General features: G+C 37.2%; 1 protein-coding gene across 8 annotated transcripts in view; it reads right to left on the bottom strand.

Annotated features, from left to right (window-relative positions):
- Positions 1 to 13,368, bottom strand: part of GPHN (gephyrin) — a 526,998-nt gene that overhangs the window by 300,850 nt on the left and 212,780 nt on the right. The gene's annotated exons all lie outside the window — the stretch shown is intronic.

The following is a 13,368-nucleotide window of genomic DNA, read 5'->3' as shown; positions in this document are numbered from 1 at the left end:
AAGGACCTAGAAACCTAAGTGAGACCATCTTAGATTCTCTAGCCACAGGTGACCTGATTAATTATTTCAGCCATATGAGTGATTCCAGGTAAGAGAAGATGATACACTACATGAGCCAGGCAAATCCACAGATTCATTAGAATTAATAAGTTATTGTTGTCCTAAGTCACAAGATTTTGTGGTGGTTTTTAATGTAACAATAAAGTTACTACTTTCATAATTAGCATCTTTGCATCCTTCTCTTTCTCTGGCTATTTCCAATTTATAACTTACTAATCATAAGTTTATACACCCTTAAGTGGACTTGACCTGAGTTACATACAAATAAATTGGCATAAGGTCTCAAGAAAGTGACTATCGTTTAATCATTCACTTTGAGAAACAATCCAATGCCTAGCATAGGCCAGGAAAATGTAGGTATGGGGCAAAAAGGGGGCATAACAAATGTCCTTGATATCAAAGAGCTCAGAAGTATGAACTAATTAATATAATGTAGACCAATTTATCATGGTGAGTGGTATGAAAGAGGGATGCCTGTGTTAGGAAAACTTTTTCACAGTATTATATATTTTTAAATATATAACATTTTATTCATAATTAAGATGAAAACATCACTCCACAAAAGTTTTGAAATATTTCTCTCTTGCCCAAGAGCAAAAATCCCAGTAAAGAGAAAAATAGGACAGTAATAGAAGAGGAAACACATTTGACAAGGTACCATTCTCTACATCCACCTGAAGTTGCATACTTAACTAGATCTAAATCTAAGATAATAGATTTTCTTCTTTTCTCTACATTTATCGATGGAAACATGAATCACTGAATTAAGCAGACCTCACCAATATAAAACATTTGAGAAATGTCATATTTTTCTTCAGTTTATTAAATAGCTATGAAATAACCAACTAAAAAATTCCTATCTGTGCATAATGAGACACAGTTTTAGGGTCATCTCAGTAAGGTCTCCTCTAATTCCTCCAGGCAATCTGTTCCCCATGTGTGTTCCTACTCATTCCTTTGGAAAGCACCTTTCATAGTTTACTAAAACTTACATGTTCAATTGTCTCATCTCTGAGAGTGATCTTCAAAAGTTTGATCATGCATCTCTATCAGTAAACAACTGCTGAATGTTATTTTCATATTACTGGATGAAAGCATTTAGCATATCACACTTAAATAGAAATTTTTAAAAATGAGATAAAGATGATACAACATTTAAAATTTTTTCATTTTACTGTACTAATTAAATGTGCAAAATATTCTTCTCACTAATTTTTTGTGAAAGCAATGTGCTTAAATATTCATTATTTTAGAAAATTAGAAAATCTTGGTTTGATATTTTGTGATATAATAATTAAAAAGTAAAATATCATTTTATAAGATAAGTAGAGGGAAATGGAAGAAGTACTTACTAAATCATTACACAACATTTATTTTCAATCTCATCCATCAAACATGCAATACATTTTTGAAATGGATTAATAAGTTTCTAATTTTTAAGATATTAGTTCTTTCTACAAAGTAATTGGAAGATATTACTTTTAAAATATTAACAAATGGGTTCAAAACCCACTAAAACTCCTCAAATAGAAAAGTTTTAAATGGGTTAAAATTTTGTTTCCTAGATTTTTTTTTAAGGTATGCAGTTACTAGTTTATGTAAGTGACACAGTATCATTTCCATTACCAAAGAGCTTAATGTGAACAATTTTAATTATCCAAGTATCTTAAGCATGTCTTAATACTGTAGGAAATTTTTCCTAAAATATTCTTCCATGTTTTTTTTCCACAAATTGTTTTCTGAATTACTTTAACTTCTCATTTATTTTTCCAAGCCGATTCTCCCATTATGTGTATATTAGTATCACCTTCCCTGGTGGCTCAGAGGGTAAAGAATCTGCCTGCAATGCGGGAGAGCTGAGTTTGATCCTTATGTCAGGAGGAATACTCCAGTATTCTTGCCTGGAGAATTCTATGGACAGAGGAGCCTGGCAAGCTACAATCCATGGGGTTGCAAAGAGTCAGACGCTACTGAGCGACTAACACACACAGTATCTTCTTATCTGTATGTATGTATTATCCGGACTTAATATCTCTTTCTCTGGTCATTTTTGGCTTTCTCATCTACTTCAAACCATTTTAAAGTTAATATTCTAAAATATATTTCCCTAAAACCTTTTATAAGTAACTTTTCTTCATTGAAGAAAATAACATATTTTCTTATCTGTTAATATAGCTGAAGCTTTCACCAAGTTTTTTAAAAAGTAAATGCAAACAATAGCAACAGCACAGCAAGTGATTAAAATGAGAAGTATAAGTTCCTGGGATATTTGGGTGGGGGGGTGTAGAGATAAAAAGCAAGCAGGTGACTTTATCCAAGGCGTATTCATCCATTATTTTTCATACATTCCTGTTTTTCATTTGCATATGTATGAAAACTAATATTTTGTTGTACTTTAAATTATAACTTGTTCTTTTCATACACCCACAAAAAAAGTCAACCCAGGTGCCATTTCAGGCTAATTTTATCTTTTGCTCACAAGAAAGTGAGGGTTGTTCTTTTATTCAAGTCATCTAATTCTTAACTCCTGGACCAATTTCAGTCTATTTCTATTCATTTAGATACCAAATACTATTGTTTTCAAATACTGTATGTACTACTTATAAAGACATGTTAAAGAATGCAAATGATTACAGTTCTAACCACTGTTGATATTAATATAAGATAATCCCATGGATGGCGGAGCCTGGTAGGCTGCAGTCCATGGGGTCGCTAAGAGTCAGACACAACTGAGTGACTTCACTTTCACTTTTCCTTTTCAAGCATTGGAGAAGGAAATGGCGGCCCACTCCAGTGTTCTTGTCTAGAGAATCCCAGGGACGGGGAAGCCTGGTGGGCTTCCATCTATGGGGTCGCACAGAGTCGGACACGACTGAAGCGACTTAGCAGCAGCAGCAGCAGTGACTGTATTAAATTGCTATGGAAAGCAGCTTACTATTGTTTATGATAATCATTTTCTTGCACTTTATTAAATGTCTTTTATCAACATGATTTTCCCAACTTTAACGAGATAACAGTATATTAATCCTCTCACTGATGAAAGAAATATAAATGAGAAGATGCAGCCACATCATGTGCCAAATTATTCAAGTGTAATTAATTTGAGCTTGGGTATCTCCAGTGTACGGTTCTGAATGAGGGTAACCTGGGTCCACATTCTGCAATCATCACAATAGTGCAGAACACTGTATTATGATGAGAAATTAGTAACCCGAATTGCTTCAGAGAATAGCAAGTATTTGCTCCTAAAGATGGAATCACACTGACGCAAGTTAAGCACTTGGCATAGTAAGGGCTGAATAAGTGATTATTTTTTGTTATTTTTCAAAGGTATTATTTTTGTCAGAGTTACACTATGTATAGAGTTTTTCCACAACATTAATCACCTTAGAAGATCTAAGTAGAGTTCAGGGTTCATGGTAATCTTTTTAGCACAAACTCTTATAGGTCAAACATTGAAGTGACATTTTTAAAAAGGAAGATAAATAGTAAAAGAGAATAATCAAATGATTTATGGACCTAAGTGGATTTAAGAAAGAAGTCTTTTGACCTATTTCTCCTATTTTCCCTAAGGCCTTAACTGAGTTTAAGAGCCATATCTTATGCATATTTGTACTCTTCATTGATCTTAATAGGTGACCTGAATAAATGGCAGATGATTCTGTCAATGGAACGCTTTTCCTAAGACTGACTGGACCTCAGAAAGGACAATGAAATAATTAAAGCTAAATAATAGTAAATCAAACATATTATCTCAAGATGACTTCAATAGGAATCCTTAGGAATCAACCTAATATAAGAAATGCAATTACAGGCTTTCTCCAATCAGTCAAATATTTGCTACCAGGAGAAGAGAATGGCTGAAGTATGGGAAAAAAACCCACAAAAGTCTCCCTCAAAATTTCTCTTAGGACTGATTCTAGGATTACTCTGCCCGGTGTCAAAACAAAACAGATATGCCACCAACAGACTGAGTATTCGGTATTCAGTATATTTCAATCAAAACTAAAATGGCTTTGAAAACAGGACAGAGGACCTTATATCACATTAGTGTACTGGGTCCCCAAAGTTATTAAAAATAACTGAGAAACAACATTCACCTGTAGAACACGCAGCTACAGTACTGGAGTTCTGCTCAATTTGTGTCTGTGTGTGTGCATTACTGATACTATCATTCCTTTTCTATTAATACTATAGATACATTTTGTTATTGCTCAGTTGCTCGGTCATGTCTGACTCTTTGTGACCCCATGGACTGCAGCATGCTAAGCTTTCCTGTGCTTCATTATCTTCAGGCGCCTGCTCAAACTTATGTCCATTGAGTCGGTGACGCCATCTCATCCTCTGTCGTCCCTTCTCCTGCCTTCAAAACTTCCCAGAATCAGGGTCTTTTCTAATGAGTTAGTCTTCACATCAGGTGGCCAAATTATTGCAGCTTCAGCTTCAGCATCAGTCCTTCCAATGAATATTCAGGACTGATTTCCTTTAGAACTGACTGGTTTGATCTCCATGCAGTTCAATGGACTCTCAAGAGTCTTCTCCAACACCACAGTTTAAAAGCATCAGTTCTTTGGCACTCAGCCTTCTTTATGGTCCAGCTCTCACATCCATATATGACCACTGGAAAAACCATAGCTTTGAATAGATGGACCTTTGTTGGCAAAGTAGTATCTCTGCTTTTTAATATGCTAAGTTGGTCATAGCTTTTCTTCCAAGGAGTACATGTCTTTTAATCTCACGGCTGCAGTCACCATCTGCAGGGATTTTGGAGTTCAAGAAAATAAAGTCTCTCACTGTTTCCATTGTTTCCCTATCCATTTGCCATGAAGTAACGGGACCAAATGCCATGATGTTAGTTTTTTGAATGTTGAGTTTTAAGCCAGCTTTTTCACTCTTCTCTTTCAGTTTCAAGAGGCTCTTTAGTGCCTCTTTGCTTTCTGCCATAAGCGTTATCTGCATATCTGAGCTAATTGATATTCCACTCGGCAATTTTGATTCCAGCTTGTGCTGCATCCAGCTGGCATTTCACATGATGTACTCTGCAAAGAAGTTAAATAAGCAGGATAACAATATACAGGCTTGATGTACTCCTTTCCCAATTTTGAACCAGCCCGTTATTCCATGTCCGGTTCTAACTGTTGCTCTTGACCTGCATACAGGTTTCACAAGAGGCAGGTAAGGTGGTCTGATGTTCCCATCTCTTAAAGAATTTTCCAGTTCGTTGTGATCCACCCAGTCAAAGACTTTAGTGTAGTCAATGAAGAAGTAGATGATTTTCTGGAATTCTCTTGCTTTTTCTATGATCCAACAGATATTGGCCATTTGATCTCTGGTTCCTCTGCCTTTTCTAAATCCAGCTTGAACATCTGGAAGTTCTTGGTTCATATATGCTTCTTATCCAGCTTGGAGAATTTTTAGCATTACTTTGCTAGCATGTGAAATGAGTGCAATTATGCAGTAGTTTGAATATTCTTTAGCATTGCCCTTCTTTGGGATTGGAATGAAAACTGACCTTTTCCAGTCCTGTGGCCATTGCTGAGCTTTCCAAATTTGATGGCGTATTGTGTGCAGCACTTTCACAGAATCATCTTTCAGGATTTTAAATAGCTCAGCTGGAATCCATTACCTCCACCAGCTTTGTTCATAGTGATGCTTCTTAAGGCCCACTTCACTTCACACTCCAGGATGACTGGCTCTACGTAAGTGATCACACTTATGGTTATCTAAGTCATTACTATCTTTGATGTATAGTTCTTCTGTATATTCTTGCCACTTCTTCTTAGTATCTTCTGTTTCTGTTAGGCCCATACCATTTCTGTCCTTTACTGTACCCATCTTTGCATGAAATGTTCCCTTGGTATCTCTAATTTTCTTAAAGCAATCTCTAGTCTTTTCCATTCTATTGTTTTCCTCTATTTCTTTGCATTGATCTCTTAGGAAGGCTTTCTTTTCTCTCCTTGCTATTCTTTGGAACTCTGCATTCAGATGGATATATCTTTTCTTTTCTCCTTTGTCCTCCATTTCTCTTCTTTTCTCAGCTATTTGCAAGGCCCCCTCAGAAACAACCATTTTGCCTTTTTGCATTTCTTTTTCTTGGGGATGGTTTTGATCATGGCCTCTTGTACAATGTCACGACGAACCTCTGTCCGTAATTCATCAGGCACTCTGTCCATCAGATCTAATCCCTTGAATCTATTTCTCACTTGCACTGTGTAATCATAGGGATTTGATTTAGGTCATACCTGAATGATCCAGTAGTTTTCCCTACTTTCTTCAATTTAAGTCTGAATTTGGCAACAGAGAGTTCATGATGTGAGCCACAGTCAGCTCCCAGTCTTGCTTTTGCTGATACATAGAGCTTCTCCATACTCGGCTGCAAAGAACATAATCAATCTGATTTTGGTATTGACCATATGGTGATGTCTATGTGTAGAGTCTTCTCTTGTATTGTTGGAAGAGGGTGTTTGCTATGACCAGTGCGTTCTCTTGGCAAAAGTCTGTTAGCCTGTACCTGCTTCATTTTGTACTCCAAAGCCAAACTTGCTTGTTACTCCAGGTATCTCCTGATTTCCTACTTTTGCATTCCAGTGACAGGAGAAGGAAATGGCTACCCACTCCAGTACTCTTGCCTGGAAAATCCCATGGATGGAGGAGCCTGGTAGGCTGCAGTCCATGGGGTCGCTGAGTTGGACACGACTGAGCGACTTCACTTTCACTTTTCACTTTCATGCACTGGAGAAGGAAATGGCAACCCACTCCAGTGTTCTTGCCTGGAGAATCCCAGGGACGGGGGAGCCTGGTGGGCTGCCGTCTATGGGGTCGCACAGAGTCGGACACGACTGAAGTGACTTAGCAGCACCTACCTAGAGGCTATATTGTAGCCCGTGACTAAAGTACTAAGCAGGGTAAGGAAAAAAATGTTTATTCCATGAGATAACGGCAAGAATATTTATCCTATTTTATAGATATCACATCAGTTTTAAGAGAAATTTATATGACTAGCCTGATAATGATCAAAGTTTAATAAGATTCTAACTCCACTATCAATGTAGGCAATAGAAATATTGAAACATGCTGTTTCCAAGATTGAACACTTGGAATAACTATATATGTATGGATTTGTTTACATATTAAAGATATTACAAGTTCTAAGAGAAAAGGGGATGATGGCATCATCTTTGACGTTCAGCCTTAAGATTCTCAAATCTCAATGGAAAACCATCAATATAAACGCTTGCTTCAGAGAAGCTAATCTTTGAATTATTAATTAAAACCTCTATAGTTTTTATTATATGTGTTCTATACTTTTTGTATTTTTTTCTAAAAAGTATACCTTCCATACTTCAATGAAGCAATGGAAATAATATTAGAATGAACAGTTGGGATGCTAAGAAGGCAAATAGATGTTTATTCAAATATGGTTTTATTTTTCCTATTATTATTTGTACTCTTCCCATTTATTATGCTCTATTCATATGCTTTACCAATGTATTTCATTGTTCTACAGAAAGATTTGTTCAATTAGCAATGATAGATGGCAGTAATAAAACTCTGGTCTCTAGATTCCCAGTTTTTTATGCATGTTTACTGTGGTTTCACAGAGCCCTTTTCTTGTCTTACATTATTCCTCTCTCTGTGACTACTTCTTTATATCAACTTACTCACTCACAAACTCCTGATTCTTTTATCCAATTCAGGCTATTTCATTAGCAGAAAGCTCCATGTTCCTACCATGGCTCATGATTTACATTTCTTATAAAATCATATCTAAAAGTATATATCTATGAGGATTTTCTGGAGAGACAGGGTATCCACAACCTTCAAAAAATTAAATATAACAGCTCGATGCTTGGGGCTGGTGCACTGGGACGACCCAGAGGGATGGTGTGGGGAGGGAGGAGGGAGGGGGTTCAGGATGGGGAGCGTATGTATACCTGTGGTAGATTCGTTTTGATGTTTGGCAAAACTAATACAGTGTTTCAGGTTTAAAAATAAAATAAAATTTAAAAAAATATATCAAAAAAAAAATGGAGTAAAGACTTGCATATAGAACCTGAAGGCATAAAAGCCCCTGAAGAAAACAGAAGGGGTTAGTTCCTTGACATCAGTCTTGACAAAGATTTTTTTTTGGATTTGACATCAAAAGCAAAGGTAACAGGGACTTCCCTGGTAGTCCCATGGTAAACAAAACATCTTGGAATGCAGGGGACATGGGTTCAACCCTTGGTCTGGGAAGATTCCACATGCTGTGGTGCAACTAAGCCCGTGTACACAACTGCTGAAGCCGCACACCCTAGAGCCTGTGCTCCAGAGCAAGAGCAGCCACCACAGGGAGAAGCCTGTGCACTGCGAACAGAGAGGAGTCCTTGCTCATTGCAACTAGAGGAAAAGCCATGTGCTGCAACAAAGACCCACAGCAGCCAAAAAATTAAGTAAAAATAAAAGAGCAGAGGCAACAAAAGCAAAAAAAACAAAAACAAAAAACACACAAGTGGGACTACATCAAACTTAAAAGCTTTGCAGAGCAAGGGAAACAATCAACAAACTGGAAAAGCAACCAAATGAATAAGAGAAAATATTTGCAAATCATGTATCTGATTAAAGTCTGTCTGTCTGTCTGCATGTGTGCTCGGTCGTGTCCAACCGTTTGTGATCCTTTGGACTGTGGAGTCTGCCGGGCTCCTCTGTCCATGGGATTTTTCAGAAAAGAACACTGGAATGGGTTGCCAATTCTTCCTCTAGGTGATCTTTCTGATCCAGGGATTGAACTCCTGTCTCCTGTCTCTTGCATTGCAGGTGGATTTGGGGAAGCCCCGTTTGATTAAGAGTTAACATCTAAAATATATAAAAAGTTCAGACAACCTAACAGAAAAAAAAAGTCAACGTGACTGAAAAATGAACAGAGGGTCTGAACAGACATTTTTCTAAACAAGACATACATATGGCCAACAGGTACATGAAAAGGTGCTCCACATCTCTAATCATCAGAGAAAAGCAAATCTAAACCACAATAAGATTCCACCTCACATCATTTCGGATGGCTATTATCAAAAAGACAAGAAATTACAACTGCTGGCAAGGATGTGGAGAAAAGGGACCCTGGTCACAGCTGATGGAAATGTAAACTGGTACATGGAAAATGGGCTTCCCTGGTGGCTCAGATGGTAAAAAGTCTACCTGAAGTGCAGGAGATGTGGGTTGGATCCCTGGGTCAGGAAGATCCCCTGGAGAAAGGAATGGCTACCCGCTCCTAGTAGTCTTTCTGGGAAGTCCCATGGACAGAGGAGCCTGGGGGGCTACGGTCCGTGGGGTCGCAAAGCGTTGGACACCAACTGAGTGACTAACACTTTCACTTTTACTACGGGAAACAGTACGGAGATTCCTCAAAGTATGACAAACAGAGCCACCATAAGATCCACCAATTCTACCTCTGGGTATTCATTCAAAGGAAATAAAACACTCACTCCAAAAGGTATCTACACCCCTATGTTCACTGCACCATTATCTATAATAACTGAACAGGGAAACAACCTGAATGCTCATTAATAAAGAAAATGTGGCACAAAAATAAATAAATAAATATAACAGTTCAAGGAGGCCACAGAATATTCACACATTCAGGCAATAATGATACATCACTTAGCAAACAGTTTAAAGATGAATATATATCCAGATTATATAATTTAGTATTTCTTGGCTATCTTCTTATTTCCTGATCCCAGTACATTCTGATTGGCTTCAAATACATTAAGACCAGGAATGTTAAAACTAATTATACACACTTAAGATCTATATTAAATTATTACTTACCAGTCCTTTTCCATGTCTCACCATTTAGCCCATCCAATGGATTCGTCTTACTTAAAAAACTGTGCATTTGTGTGAACTCATAATCTTTTTTTTTTTTTAAAAAGAGCTTTATCAAGATATAGTTTACATATCATAAAGTCATACATTTAAAGTATACAATTCAGTGGTTACTAATAACTTCACAAAGTTGTGCAAACATTACCTTAATGTAATTTTACAATTTACCAACTCCAAAAGAAACCTGGCAAACATTAGCAGTCACTATTTCTCAGAGTGGGAGGGCCCAAGCAAACACAATTTACTTTCTGTCTCTATTCTAGAAATTTACACAATTGGAATCACACAATATGTGGTCTTTTATGACTGGCTTCTTTTACTTACCATAATGTTTTCAGGACTCATACATGCTGTAGCAAATTACTAGTATATAATTCTACTTTTTTCAAAAAATTTTTTTACCATGGTAAAATATTTATATAACAAAAACTGAATCTAAACCATTTTAAGCTACACAATTCAGTGGCACAGTGGCATTAATGTCATCCACAATACAGGGCAACTATTAGAACTATCTCTTTTCAAAACTTTTTCATCATCCCAAACAAAAATGATTGATTCAGCATTTGCTTGGTTTCTATAAACCTTTGGCCATTTTCTGAAATAGAGTTCTGAGAGTTGATTGTAACAGTTTCTGCTTGTTTTTATTTTTTTAAAGAAGGTTAATACTATTTTTTAATTGAAGTACAGTTGATTTAAATATTGTGTTAGTTTCAGATATACAGCAAAGTGATTCAGCTAAACAATTTTTTTCAGGTTATTTTTCATTATACATTATTATAAGATACTGAAAATAGTTCCTTGTGCTATACAGTAAATCTTTGTTGCTTATCTATTTTATGTTTAGTAGTTTTTATTCATTAATACCATACTCCTAATTTATTCCTTTTCCCCTTTACTTTCTCCTGTGGTAACCATAAGTTTGTTTTCTATGTCTGTGGGTTTATTCCTATTTTGTACACATATTCATTCCTTAGTATTATTTTTAAAATTCCACATATAAGTAAAATCATGTAATATTTCTTTATCTCTGTCTTACTGAGTATGATATTCTCTAGGTCCATCCATTTTGCTGCAAATGGCAATATTCCATTTTTTATGGCTAATTAATATTTCATTAATTAGCCACACCACATCTTAAATCAATTGTTTGCTGATGGACACTTGGGTGGTTTCTATGTCTTGGCTACTGTAAATAGTGCTGCTATAAACACTGGAGTGCATATATTCCAATTACAATTTCATCTTTTTTGGAGATACACCCAGCTGTGGGATTGGTGGACTATATGGTAGGTCTAGTTGTAGTTTTTCAAGGAAACTTCATACTGTTTTCCATTTTGAGTGCACTCATTTACATTCCTATCAACAGTGTATGAGTGTTCCTTTGTCTCCACACACTCTCCAGCATTCATTATTCGTAGACTTTGATGGTAACCATTCTGACCAATGTGCGGTTACACCTCACTGTGGTTTTGTCTTCCTTTCTGTAATAACCAGCGTCGAGCATCTTTTCATGTGCCTGTTAACCATCTGTATGTCTTATTTCAGAAAACTGTCTATTTCAGTTTCATGCCCATTTTCTGAATGAGTTGTTTGTTGTTGTGTATTAGGTTACTTAAGTGACCTTCATTTCTTTTTATAAATGTGCCTTTCCTACTGTGACTTTCCCCTTTCCTATAGATATTGCTTTTTCTCTATTTAGAGAAGACCATTCAATATTTCTTTTAGGGTAAGTTTATTATTGCTATATTCTTTTAATTTTTCCTTCTCTGGGAAATTCTCTCTCCTCTTCTATTGTAAATGATAATCTTTCTGGGTAGCGTATCCTAGGTTTCAGACTTCTCCCTTTCAGGACTTTGAACATATCACGTCACTCCCTTCTGGCCTGCAAAGCTTCTGCCAAAAAAAAAAAAAAAAAAAAAAAATCAACTAATAGCCTTATGGGAGTTCCCTTGTAAATGACTCTTTTTTTTCTCACTGCCTTTAGAATCCTCTCTTTAATTTTTGATATGTCTTAGTGTGGGTTTGTTTGGATTCATCTTGTTTGGCATCCTGTGTGTCCTGTACCTGGGCATCTGTTTCCTTCTCCAGGCTTGGGAGGTTTTCAGCCATCTTCTTCAAATACATTTTTAATTCCCCCTTCTCCTTCTGGAACTCCTATTATGGGTAGGGTGGCACACTTCACATTATCCCATAGATTTCACATGTTGTTTACATTTTATGCATCCTTCTATCTGCTGTTTTGAATGGGTGATTTCTATTATTCTATCTTCCAGAATCACTTATTCTTCTGCATTATTTATTCTGCTATTCATTGCTTCTATGGTTTTTATCTTGGCAATTCAGCTTTATAATTTTGATTGGTTCCTGTTTATAGTAATAGTTCCTTGTTATAGTAATCTGTATTTCTACTGGTAATCTTTCTTAATTTCTTTAGTATTTTTATTACCTCTGCTTTGAACTTGGGATCTAGTAGACTAGTGAGATATTTCAACATTTATTCTTTTAGAAGATTTCTCTTGTTATTTTAACTGTGATTAGTTCCTCTGATTTTTCATTTTACTTAACGTTCTCTGTCTTTATGAATTTAGAAGAAGCAGTTATCTACCGTGATATGAAGAGGTGTTTTTCTGTGGCAGCATCCCTGGGAAGACTGTGTGAGTCCAGTATTTTTGGTGCAATGGCCGTTTTTGGTATGGATGCCAGTCACATCTTTCCTCAGAGAGTGCTGGCCATCCCCTTGATAGGGGGCGTGACTGGTGTTATGATTTCCAGAGCCTGCACTGGATGTTAGGCAGGGCCTGCTCTTTGCTCACAGCTCAGTACAGGGCTGTGTCTGCTTCCAAATTATAGGAGTAGAAGCTCTGAGGGTTGGGTTTGCTGCTGCTGCTGCTGCTAAGTCGCTTCAGTTGTGTCTGACTCTGTGCGACCCCAGAGATGGCAGCCTTCCAGATTCTTCTGTGGTTGGGTTTAGTAAGGTTCTATTGCTTTCAAGTTCATGCTTCATCCCAAAGCAGGTGAATGCTGAAGCAAGTGAGCACTGTGTGGTCATAGCAAACAGGCAAACTATGGTTTTGCCCAAAAGCAGCCCTAGGGTGTATCCCTTTCTTTGCTGTATTCATCCCAGACCTAGTGCTAGGCTGGTGCCGAGGGCAAGGGTACTGTTGCTGCAGGAAGCAAGTTGGTTGTGCTGCAACCTAGAACCTGAGCTGGGTCTGCGGCAAGACTTCTCCCAGGACCAGTCACCCCAGATCTGACTGCAAGCATTGGTGTAGGATGGGCAGAAGGTATGCTCCACTGAACAATTATTCCTTTGTGTACCCATTGCTAGAGTCTCCATATGGGGTGTGTGCTTCAGTGGAGCCTCCTGGTGTGTGCGCCCAGCAGCTCTGAGGTCTGCGGAGCCTCCTGGTGTGTGCGCCCAGGAGCTCTGAGGTCTGC

Source organism: Bubalus kerabau, chromosome 10 (genome assembly GCF_029407905.1).
Source record: "Bubalus kerabau isolate K-KA32 ecotype Philippines breed swamp buffalo chromosome 10, PCC_UOA_SB_1v2, whole genome shotgun sequence".
NCBI lineage: Eukaryota > Metazoa > Chordata > Mammalia > Artiodactyla > Bovidae > Bubalus > Bubalus kerabau.
Note: the sequence above shows the minus strand (reverse complement) of the source record. Positions and strands in the feature narration are given on the sequence as shown.